The sequence below is a fragment of the Saimiri boliviensis genome, chromosome 13, assembly GCF_048565385.1.
Source record: "Saimiri boliviensis isolate mSaiBol1 chromosome 13, mSaiBol1.pri, whole genome shotgun sequence".
NCBI classification, from domain to species: Eukaryota; Metazoa; Chordata; class Mammalia; order Primates; family Cebidae; genus Saimiri; species Saimiri boliviensis.
In genome coordinates this window covers 22,497,623-22,509,281 of record NC_133461.1, presented here as the reverse complement: position 1 = coordinate 22,509,281, position 11,659 = coordinate 22,497,623, and the positions used below count along the sequence as shown (strand labels likewise).

The 11,659-nt window shown below is 42.2% G+C and overlaps 1 long non-coding RNA gene across 1 annotated transcript; it reads right to left on the bottom strand.

The window, feature by feature from the left end:
• Positions 1–3,771: 3,771 nt before the first annotated feature.
• Positions 3,772–8,448, bottom strand: LOC141580774 (uncharacterized). Its single transcript, XR_012513090.1, has 2 exons — positions 5,501–8,448; positions 3,772–5,197 (listed from the first exon to the last, which is right to left on the bottom strand). It is a non-coding gene; the product is annotated as an uncharacterized LOC141580774 (long non-coding RNA).
• Between the last annotated feature and the right edge of the window lie 3,211 nt (positions 8,449–11,659).

The window sequence follows — 11,659 nt, the reverse complement described above, 5'->3', positions numbered from 1 at the left end:
TACTTGCTCAAGGGGGTATAGACAGTAGATGGAAAAGTGGGGCATTTTTACTATTTATCATTATACATATAATACATGATCCCTTGACTTAACAAAATAGGGGAAAGGGAAAAGACATCAGAAGCGGTGGCTGGAGGAGGAAGTGGAACTTGGTGGGGTTGTGAAGGATGCGTAGAGTTTACATGAGGCCGAGATGAGAGGAAGGGGGTCCATTCCCAATGAGGCACAGTAAGAGGAAAACTGGATGGGAACGTGCTGTGTGTTCGGGGACACAGCACAGGCCTGTGTGGATGCAGAGCAGGGCCTGTTCCACCACACACAGGAGCAAACAAATGGCCGCCGGCGCCAGCAGCGGATGAATTCTTATTTGTAGAAACGGTGCATTTATTGGCCACAGCACAATCCTGAGGACATGAATGGGAGTTTTCTCCCTGCTGTCAGGGGTATTCTCCTGGATGATTAATTGACAGTTCTCCAGCCAAGCCCCTGTTCCTTCTGGAGGCCATGCCCCTTGGTGTGCACCTGCCACCACAGAACCAAAGCAAGAAAATGTATTGTCTTCCTCTTTTTTTTCTGAGAACTGCAGCTGCTGGCCTGCGTTAAGGAAACCTTCTTTACCTAGATATAAACCTGAACTTCTCTGATTTGCAGGGTGAAAACTTTATACTTTCAACAGATTCAGGGAAGTGATTCTTTAGAGGGGCTGATTTGAAAAAGCCCCATTCCTCACATGGCACTTAGAGTCGTTCCCTCCTTCTTGCCTTCCTGAGACCCTTGTTTCATTTAGCGGCTTTCTGACCACATTCCTCAATGCCACACGATGCTTTGTGACAGCTGCAGCAGTTGCCTGGAATCTTGAGGCTGCTGACGGGGCCTCTCACATTCAGAAGCAGAGAGCCGTTACTCTAAAGGAAAAGTAAACCGAACTTCTGGCGCATAAATGCATGATTTGTTCATTCATTCCAAACAGTTCCAGAAAGACAAGGCCAATATGGTAGTTCCGCCTTGTTTAAAAGATTTCTGTGGCTTTCAAAGAATTAAAGTTTCCTTTCTAGCCAAAGAAACACTGAGAGTTAAGTTTGTTGGGGCTTGTTAGCAACATTTGTGGTATCCTCGAATTTGGACTGAAGGACTGGGCATGAAGAAGTCTAGAAGTCAGAGACAGTTGGGAATTAAAAATAAGAGTGAGAATTGCATGAGCACTTACAACATGCCAGGCAATGTCTTAAGTGTAGGGCACAAATCGTTGCAGTTCACTGTGTTTAATCCTAACTGCAACACTTTTTGGCCATTCATCAAATTATGCATTAAATACCTGTTATGTCCAAGACATACTGTTCAAGTGGCTGAAGACTGAAAATAAATATAATAAATAAGTATAATATATAGTAAGGTGGAAGGCAACAAGAGCTAGATGACTTATTAGTGTAAAGAGGTTCAGGAATCCTGGAATGTGGCAAGAGCAGGTCTTAAGATCTCACTGAGAGGGTAACACTTCAACAAACACAAGGAGAGCTCTGTCACCCAGGCTGGAGTGCAGTGGCGCAATCCCGGCTCACTGCAACTTCCACCTCCCAGATTCAAATGATTCCCCTGCCTCGGTCTCCTAAGTAGCTGGGATTACAGGTGCCTACCACCACGCAGGGCTAATTTTTGTATTTTTAGTAGAGACAGGGTCTCGTCATATTGACTAAGCTGGTCTTGAACTCCTGACCTCAAATTATCCACCCAACTCCTCCTCCCAAAGTGCTGGGATTACAGACGTGAGCCACTGCACTGGGTGGACCACGTTTTAATCCCAGGACACTATGACTAGCTTAGGTTACATGCCAAGGGGGAATTAAGGTGGCAGATGGATTAAGTTTGCTAATCGTCTGACCTTAAAATAGAGAAATCAACCTGAATTATACAGGTGGACTCAATGTAATCATTGAGGTCCTTAAAGGTATAAGAGGGAAACAGAAGAGGAAATCAAAGAGACAGCAGTGTGGGGAGGACTCAGTCCCACACTGCTGGGTTTGAAGAAGGAGAAAGGGGGCATGAGCCACAAAGGATGGAAGCCTCCAGCAAATGAGAAGGACAGGAAATGATTTCTCCCCAAGGGTCCCCCACATAGGAACACAGCGCTGCCCACACAGTGATTTTAGCCTGGGAAGACTTCAGAACTTAAGATAATTCAATTTGTATTGTATTGTTTCTTTCTTTCTTTTTGTTTAAGACAGAGTCTTGCTCTGTTGCCCAGGCTAAGGTGCAGTGGCACGATCTTGGCTCAGGACAACCTTTGCCCACAGGTTCAAGTGATTCTCCTGCTTCCACCTGTCGAGTAGCTGGGACCACAGGCATGGGCCACCACACTGACTAATTTTTATATTTTCAGTAAAGATGGGGTTTTGCCATATTGGCCAGGCTGGTCTCAAACTCCTGACCTCAAGTGATCCACCTGCCTCGGCCTCCCAAAGTGCTGGAATTACATGCATGAACCACAATGCCTGACCCAATTTGTATCGTTTCAAGACACTAAATTTGTGGCAGTTTGTAATGCACCTTGAGGAAACCAAGACAAGCATTTTTGCAAAAGTCCCCCCAAATATTCATTGATCTCAGGCCTCTGGAAAGACAGATCCCAGGGAAGACAGTGATCTGTTCAGATTGCACAGCAGAAGCTGGCTTCAACCATCTTCCTGACTTGGGTCACAGCTCTCTAGCTTCTGATTGTGCCTGGCCTGCTTTTAAAAAAAACATCAGAGTGAGTGTGTATGGAGCTGAGTGAGCATAAGGAGAATGGCAGAGTGGAAGGCGATGGGATCAGAGGGCAGACGGAGGGACCTCAGCTTACCAGGCCTCATGGGTAGTCAGGACTCATACAGGTGGGGCATCCCTAATCCAAAAATCTGAAATCCACAGTGTTCCAAAACCTGAGACCTTTTGAGCACTGATGTGATGTCATATGTGAAAAATTCCACTCCTGACTTCACATGACAGGTTGCAGTCAAAACTATTTTTCATCCTCAGAATTATTTAAAATGTTGTATAAAATTACCTTTAGGTTTTGTGTGTAAAATATATGTAAAATGTACATGAATAAGACATTGCATGATGTATATAAAAATATTCCAACATATGAAAAACGAAATTCAAACCGTCTGATCTCAAGCATTTCGATCAGAGACACTCAACCTGTACTCAATTGGTAGCTATAAAAACCTCAGATTGACAGAGGAAATAGTGATTAAATAACTCTCCTAAGTTTAAACAAGTGAGATTTGACTCAAGACCTCTTTGCTGCTAAAGCTCTTGGTTTTATCAGCTCATCCAAACTGAAGACGAAGATGAAACACTGGCTCCTTGTGATGCTGTGGCAACATAGATGTGTCACCAGGTCCCCAAGATGATATGTTAAGGTTGCCCCATTTGTTGACGCCCATGGTAGTCAAGAGCATGGCACCTTCCAGAAAAACATGGAAGGACTTTTTTTTGTTTCAGGATTTCAAGTAGAGCCAGGCCCCACGATGGCACACACTTCATTCCCACTCATTCTCTTCCTCCCTCTGTTTCTCCCTCCCTCCTGTTCAGCCCTGCTTTTTTTCTGCTACTGGGGACCAAAGGGATCCTTTTGACATTGCAGCTACAGGGTTTGTTTAACGAAATAAGAAATCTCTACATGAGTTAGTCAGACTTGCTCATGGTCTTACTGCTTTTTAACCACACTGAACTCAAGTCTCCATGCTTTTTCTTGTCCTTTGAGATTCAAGTTAAGCCACTCTCTGTGCATGTAGGTAGTCAGCCATCTGTCGTCTCCGCCTGCCTGTGTCCCTGCACCCTTCTCGTGCTACAAGTGTCCTGATTTTACTGTGGGAAACCACCCCGCCCCTCGTGTATCTAATCTTGGTAGCTTTGTCGGTCAAGGCACCACATCATCTCCTGGCCAGTGGGTGGGCACTAGATCCAAGTTTAGTTGGTCAGAATTCCTGGAAATTTGAATCTAGAGAGCAGTGACCCAAATATGGAAAATGTATAAATCTAGTTCCTTCTGGAGAATATAAAGAGACCAACATATTCCCTGGTGAATGTCTTTCCTGATGTCATGAATTGTTGGAGAGTTTTCTGTAGATATGATCATCTGCAATTTTTACTTTTTCTTGGATTCAAAAAACTCACTGTAAATTTATCTTCCAATGAATTATTTTTTAAATTTTTCCCTTTATGTTAACTCAAGTCAGTGTTGGTTACTTGCAATTTAAAAACAACAAACAACTTTAACTGATAAAATCTTGTCTCTTGAATAACTAGCTTAATTTACTGAGGCTTTAATATTCTGTACTTGAAAGTAACTAAATATTCTACCCTTAATTAAGCTGTAGATTTTGCTACTTAACATAGAGTATATTCTTCTCTACATGTGTGCTTTTCTCCAGTCAGAAACCTCAAGACTGTAGTAAAGCAATTCATCTTGCAATTATTCAAAAACCAGCATCTTACCTATATTTAGCCATTTTCTGCAGGAGTGAGCAAACAGAGATTTGGTCCAAAAATTCAAGCCTGTCTTGTGTGCTTTGACTTTCCAGAAAATTCCCCAAAGTTTCATCTACCTGAAATAGTTCTTTCACCTGTTTGTATGGTGTCTACATAAAAATAAAATTCTAGAGTGAAGGTGCTATGAATCCCAGAGGTCTAATGAAAATCGAAGTGGTATGGAGATAATAATTTATTACATGTTGCTCTTCTTTCATAGTAACACTTTCAGTGGGATTCTTTCATCGTAATAGTGATATAATATAGCTGAAGATTAAGATCTGGCCAATGACACATAGGTAGATGTACCACATATGACTTCCATGTACTCCTTCCTGTAGAATGAATTTGCATATGATGGCTGAAGTCCAGGCAGCCATCTTTTCCCATAAGATGGAAACCACACCCTGAGATGTGAGAGCAGCAAGAGAGAGGGAGCCTGTATCCCTATGACTTCGTGAAGCTGCTCTGCCAGCCTTGGGCTTCCAAACATTTTACATACGTAAAATGAAAGTAAATTTCTATCTTGCTTAAACTTTTGCTACTCGGATCTTCTGTCAGTTGCAAACACCATTTTTCTAAACCCTAAGTGGTGTAGCTAGGTATATACCAAATAAGGTACTTACCTTTTATTACTCCCACCTCTCAATGTCTGTGCATACCTCCCTCAGCCTCCTTGGGTGATCTTAAATAAGGTAAAGGATGAATCATGCTTAATTAACACAAAATACCATGAAATACACATAATAAACATAAACATTACATCTGGTTGCTGAGTGTTCCTATATAGGCTCAGAATGAAGCTTCACCTCACCTACACCTACCTAAGCTGTATCCTTCTCTGACCTTCAGGGCAAGCTCTCAGGCTGTCCTGGCCTCTCTATTACTGCCATGCTGTTTTACGGGTTTCCCAGAACTCTCTAGAAGCCTCCAACTTTTGTCATCTTCTTCAAGGACATACAATTTGGATCCTGTTTTCACCACTTACCTGCTCTTTGGTCTTGGATGATTGATTGAACTTCTTACTATCTCAGTTTCCTACCTATAAAATGAGAATAATCTCAGGAAGTTATCATGATTAAATAAAGTAATACAAGAAAAGCTCTTGGTGCTTGTCCCATCATAAATCCTCAAACAGTATTAATTGAAATCATGACCACTATTTCACTCCAACAGAGAAGATTTAAAAGTCATAAAGACCTTGACAAAGAAAAATTCTGCTGTTCGAGGAGGTGAGTAGTCAGGGGCCTGGGTGGACATTGTCTTCCTAATCATCACCACAAAGCAAGCTCCTCTTTCACCATAAGAAGAAGGACTATTAGGTGCAAAGGAATGTATCCATTTCTCATCCCTTTAACTTAAAATAGCTTTTCATGTACCTTAGGGTCCAGGGAACATAGCAAGGAGCAGCACAGGGAATTGAAGAGCTTGTTCCTTTCCTTTGCCTCTACTCCACCATGGTTGCTCTGCTCCAGGCTCCCCAGCCTCTCCCAGGTTCTCATATCTCATCCAGCATGTCTCATGTCATCTGACTGTGAACCATAATAAACAATGAAATCCTGTCTTTTGCAGCAGCATGGATGGAACCGAAGGCCAGTATCTTAACTGAAACAATTTTGAAACAGAAAATGAAATATCACATGTTTTCACTTGTGGGAGCTAAATAATGTGTGCACATGGACATAGAGAGTGGAATAACAGACACTGGAGACTCAGCAGGGTAGGAAGATGGGAGGGAGTGAAGGGTGAGAAATTACTTAATGGACACAATGTATATCATTCAGGTGATGGTTATATTAAAAGCCCAGACTTTGCTATTATGCAATATATCCATGTGATGAAATTGCATTCTTACTTCTTAGATTTATACAAATCTCCTTACCCAAGTATCCAGGGAAAAATGCACTCTCAGCCTTCAAGGACACCCTCGGAAGTCCTGAAATGAGGAATCTGTCTACAGTGTTTTGCTAACAGGTAACATCTTTAAAACAGAATTGCTCTTATATTATTTCCACCACTTTCTGAAATAATCTGCAGAGATTTATCTTATTATAGATTTCCTTAAAGTGTATTTTAACAATCAATCACCTGTAAAACTATACATAAGCAGTGGCAAATAATTCTCAGTAAAACTATTTTTTTCTAACTAATACAAAACTATGATGACAAAGAAGTGAGAATTTGAAGGATTTGAGCTCTGTGACTTTTTCTTTTGTTAAGGGAAACACAATGCAGCCCTCATTTAACAATGCCTTGTGGTGGTTTTGAACCAGTTCCTTCTCATTGTTATCTGATTTTGGCAAACATATGGGGAAGACAAGATTACAGTCCCCACACTCTCTCCTTTCCAATCTTTCTGGAACCTTATTTGTATCTCTATGTCAACAGAGTGAAGAAAAGATAGTGTTTCATTTGAGCAGCCCACAGCTACTGGCATACTTCTTAATTAGTGTCTGTGACCAGTTAGCATTGTTTAGATTTCATTCAACACACTTCCCCAGAAACACACTGCTTCGTGGCGGCTGCGGTATGCACCAGCTGTCTTTAATCTCCCAGGACCCAATTCGAAGACCAAAAATTCTGTTATGAGCACAAATCTCTGAGTGGGCATTTGTTTATTTTCTGCTTAGGAGACAACTTCCATATATCTCTGCCATTAAAAATAAATCAGTACATAAAATAAATACTCAAACAAATACAACAGATCAAAAGCTGAGTATCTCACTTCTAACTAAACTTAACTAAAGGCTTAGGTCATGGAAGTGGCACCTCTGTTTGGTCAAGAAAATACTGCTCTTCTCTTAGAAATAATAAACTCATTCTTAAAAGCCAGTTTGAAGACTAAACATACCCATGACAAAGAAAAAAGACAAACAAGCTTATGGCTTCAGGCAAAAAGGTCATTATTTCCATTGGCCAAGCTATGTACATTCCATTTCTTTCAGAAGTATCCTACCAAATGGCATCTTAGTGCATCTCCATTTTTCCTAAATGTGCAAACAGAAATGTCTGCAAACGGTGCTTGCTTATGGACATGTGGATGAGTTCTCCTCATTTTAACACTTGGAACGACAGAACACATGACTATCTTGTCAAGATTATGTGGAAGTTAAAAGCAGCAGTGAGGAGATCCCATACCCCTCTGTGTGTCCTGACTCTTTTCCTCCAGGAACTTATACACATCAATTATGTGACCTCATCATTTTCTTGTCCTGGTACCCAGTACAGATTCTGGCATGCAGTGGCTTGTCAATAAATGATGGACTAATACTAGGAAACAGCACTTATACACGTTTATTATTTGCCAGGCACTATTCCAAGAGTCTTGCAAGTATTAACTGCTCAATCTGCACAACATCCCCATGGAATAGCTCCTATTATTGCTCCATTATACAGATGAGGACACTTGAACATTCAGAGGCAAAGCAACTGGCCCTTCGATGGCAGAGATGGTATCTAAACTCAGGAATTCAGGTTCAAAAGACATGGTCTTGACTACCACACTACAAGTTCTCTGCCCACATCCCAGCTTCTGGGCCTTAATTTCCTCATGTAACTAGGCAGCCTCTGAGGTCCCTTCTAGTTCTTTAGAGTGTGATTCTAGCCTATACTTCTTGGATAACCAGTGGGGCACAGAGAATTCTCTATTACCTACAGATCTCCTCAGATTATTTCCAGGTCTTATTAAACTCCTGCTAAGATTACATAAGACAGCCCTGGTTTGCCCTTTATCCAAACAAAGAAGCTTTCTGTGAAAATACAACTACTAGAGCAAACAAGAAAACTCATGGGCCCTATTCTTTTTTTTTTTTTTTTTTTTTTCTTTTTTTTTTTATTGCATTTTAGGTTTTGGGGTACATGTGATGAACATGCAAGATTGTTGCATAGGTACACACATGGCAGTGTGCTTTGCTGCCTTCCGTCCCCTCACCTGTATCTGTCATTTCTCCCCATGCTATCTCTTCCCACCTCCCCACCCCCCGCCCCTCCCCCATTTCCCCCCAACAGACCCCAGTGTGTAGTGCTCTCATGGGCCCTATTCTTTCAATATCATTTGAATAGACAAATAGGTGGTAGACATGATGATTCCTAGAATCCCATTCAGTAGCTGCCCAAGATGAACCACCTCTTGGTGGTTCTCACCTCTCAGAGAGCTGAGACCTATGACAGCACGAATGGTCTCTAACACAATGTGAGACACCAGGAAGTGTAAGGCCAGTCCCAAGCTGGCCACCGAGGAGAGCATTAGGAAGCCAAGAGATGAGAGTGAGGAAGTTGAGGCTGTGTGCGTGTGTGTGTGTGTGTGTGTGTGCTTGTGTGCATGTGTGTGTCTCAGGAAACTAGACCATAAAGGAAAGCAGAAAGGGACAATGGCAACAACAAGAACACAAAGAGGAAGACAGAGTTTTTTTTTTTTTAAAGATAAGAAAAACATGTCTATAGTTTACAAAGAAGTAATCTGTTGAAAGTGAGAGGTAGAAAACACAGACAGAGAGAGAATGGGATCATGGATAAAATGTGAGTCTGGTCCAGTTAGAAAGGCAGTTGCGAAATGGAGAAAGTAATCTTGAAGAGTAGGAAGGGCACCTTTCTTTTCACAAAGCTGAAATGAGAATGGGTCCCGGGTGGCCTTTGCTGATTCACTTCTCACTGGAATCTTAAGGTAGCTGGCATAGGAAATTTAAACTATCCTTGGGGGCTTCGCAGATTCCAAAAATAGCTTCTCTAAGAAAAGTAAAGGAAAAGCTAGTTGCCAAATGTTGGTGACTACTGTGGGGATATTAAAACTGGGTGCCAATAGCTATTAACAGGTATTCATAGGTAGAAACAGAGAAGTCTGGGGCATGGGGACCCAAACAGCCAACGTTTTCCCCAGTCAACTGTCCACGTCCCTAAAGAAAATATATGTGGGGAAAAGAAAGCAAACCAAAATGACACTTTCTTTTTTTATTCCACAAATATGTATTAAATACACTTTACACACAAGGCACAGGTGCTAGGGATATAGCAGTGAACCAAAGGCCTGCTCTTAAGGGATTTACATTCTATGTCCAAATTCATCCAGAAAAGTTTGATCTCAGATTGTTAGCCCACATTGCCTGTGTGGCCTGCCTCCGACTCAGAGACCACCCTGCCATGTGAGAATGGCTACATCTGCCAGCAAGGCACGAAAGAAAGTGAAAGAGACAGAACGTTTGCCCCAAGAGTGAAAGCAGAATTGGTGAAGGCCACCTGCCCCAGCAAGGGAGAGAGGAAAAAGCTGCCCAAGGCCTAGAGATGGCCGCAGTGGGGGTGGGAAGTGGGTGACACAGAGGAGAGGATGCTTCTGGGCCTCATCCCCTGGGCAGTAGCCCTGACACTAGCATCCTCTCTGGCCTCAGAAACCCCAGAGAGAGCCATAAGAATCCACACCCAAGCATGCTAGGACCTAACTCAGCACAGTGAAAATGGAAGCCTCACTGGGCAATGTGAGATTCCCCATATTTTACCCTATTCTCAGGGATGATTTCCAAATCAATCTTCAATGCTGTTAATAATCCTGATCCAATCTCTCTCTTTGATCCATTATTTGTCCTATGTACACTTTTTACACAGTGGTTTTCTCACTGGCTCCAGACCCTGCCTTGACCTGTGCATTCCCTTTGCCTGTGCTTCAAAAGTATAATCTCCCACCTGATCTGGCCTCTCCTCCTTTTATACCTATGGACATGGTCTCTTCTTCCATCCCAACTATTCTGTGTACTTTCCCCACCAACCTCAGCCCATGTGGCTCTCTCCTTTCCCTGAGCTATTAGGATGCCCATTATCTATGGCTCTCCCTAAAATTTAGCATTTCCTGCCATGTGTATATGTCTTGTTTCCTTTCATAAATCATAATTCCATAAAGAAATCCTTGACAACCCCAAAGCATGTAATCCAACATTTTGCATATGTTTAGTATGCGATAACCATTTTAATTTTCAAAACTACTTACACTGTGCTTACCTTATAGAGGATTTAAATAGGTGGTTGCAGTATATTTTGGTTGATAGAAGGATCAGCTGACTCATTAAATATATTGCTCACCTGTATTTTAAAAAGTGGGGTTCACGCAGTGTGAAAGGTCCTCAGTAAATGAGGGAGATCACCATCACCAACTTGCTTGATGGTGGGATTTAAGTTATCTTTAAGTAAATTACAATAAGCATATACCTTTCGGCTGTGTGGGTGTGAAATCCGGGGTTAAATTTCCTCCTGCACCTACAACATATATAACGAAACAAATATAGAAACAAATAATAGGGAAGTAAGTTATAGATGGTCCTTTAGAAGTCAATTTCATCTGTGCATCTAACCATAAAAGCAGCATCTGCTCTGCTAAATACAGGTGTTTTATATCCTTGTCATTAATTGGAGGGGACATTATGTCATCATACATCAACAGTTAAGGTTGGTTAAAGTGCCACTTATCTCAGGTGCTGTCATTAATCAGGTTCTTTTCAGCTTGGTGACTCCAGAGGCTGGCTCGAAGCTGCTCTGTGTGAATGGGTTTTCCCTGTAGGTTTGAGGTGTCTTTTTATTATCATTTTGAATGAAAACCTTGGGACCCAGACATAAGTGGTCATTAAGGGAGTTGTTCTGATGCTTCAGAGAAGAGAAACATTTTCCTCTATCACCTTCATTGCCCCCACTCCCTGTGTCTCCACCAAATAGCCACGGTGGAGAGGAAGGCAAAGCAGCACAAGCTGTCGTCTCATCGTGGTTTAACCCATTACTGAATTTCGGCAAACCAGTGCATCTGGTACTTCAACAGAACTAGAAAGCAGCAGAGTCCTAGAAGGCAACACCATCTCTTTCCATCCGACACCAATGTCATCCAGGTGCCTTCCTGGCTACCTCAAACCCACAGTGTGGTGTCCATTTCAGACAGGATTCTGGGACACAGTCTTCTTTGCCTCTGTTTTCATTAAAAATATTTGTCCTTAAAATGTCTACCCTTGGCCAGGCACAGTGGCTCATGCCTGTAATCCCAGCACTTTGGGAGGCCGAGGTGGGTGGATCATGACGTCAGGAGATTGAGACCATCCTGGCCAACATAATGAAACCCTGTCTCTACTAAAAATACAAAACTTAGCTGGGTGTGGTGGCACGTTCCTGTAGTCCTAGC